We start from the raw sequence: 701 nt of genomic DNA on the forward strand, positions 1-701 counted from the left end.
CCTTCCATAATTGTCTATTGCATTTGTAGTCTCATGCCATCTGTCAGCAGAAAAACACAGTCGTTTTGACCATCTTTTTCATTCGTTTACTCTCAGCTACTACATTTTTGTCTTAATACTACCGGAATATTGCACTATTAAAACTGTCTGTCCACCCACAGCAGTGTGATTCACGCTGCTGTATAAATATGATTATTCACAATAATCGCCACATGTTGCTCTGTATTCATTTCTACAATAATCTGTTTCTGCAATAGAATGCATTATCAAGCGATCTTTTAAGATCCCACTGCATCAAATAATCTGTGTGACCCCGTCCAGCTAAAGAAGGGGATCCGTCGCGATACGGATTCTGGACTGTCAGAACAACTAACTGTTTATTGTTTTTGCCTTTATTGGGAAAACTTGCAATGAGCATTTAAATTTGTTTGTTTGTCTTATTTGTTGTGTGTGCATGACATAGTGTGGCCGGCTGACCTCTTCACATGACTGGGGTGAATTAAAAATTTGAATTAAAAAATGTCAACTTCCCTCTTTGGCTTGCTGAGTGCTTTCTGATCGGCCGAGTTTATCTTTCATAAGACAATTTGCATAAACATGCATCGGTTTTATTTATGGTTTGGTGATGGCAAGGTCTAAGTAAAAAAGTAGGTTTGAAGGTTTTTTGTTTCATATCAAGGTTTTGTTTTATTTCCGTTATC

This window comes from Puntigrus tetrazona, chromosome 20 (genome assembly GCF_018831695.1).
Source record: "Puntigrus tetrazona isolate hp1 chromosome 20, ASM1883169v1, whole genome shotgun sequence".
In the NCBI taxonomy this organism is placed as follows: Eukaryota; Metazoa; Chordata; class Actinopteri; order Cypriniformes; family Cyprinidae; genus Puntigrus; species Puntigrus tetrazona.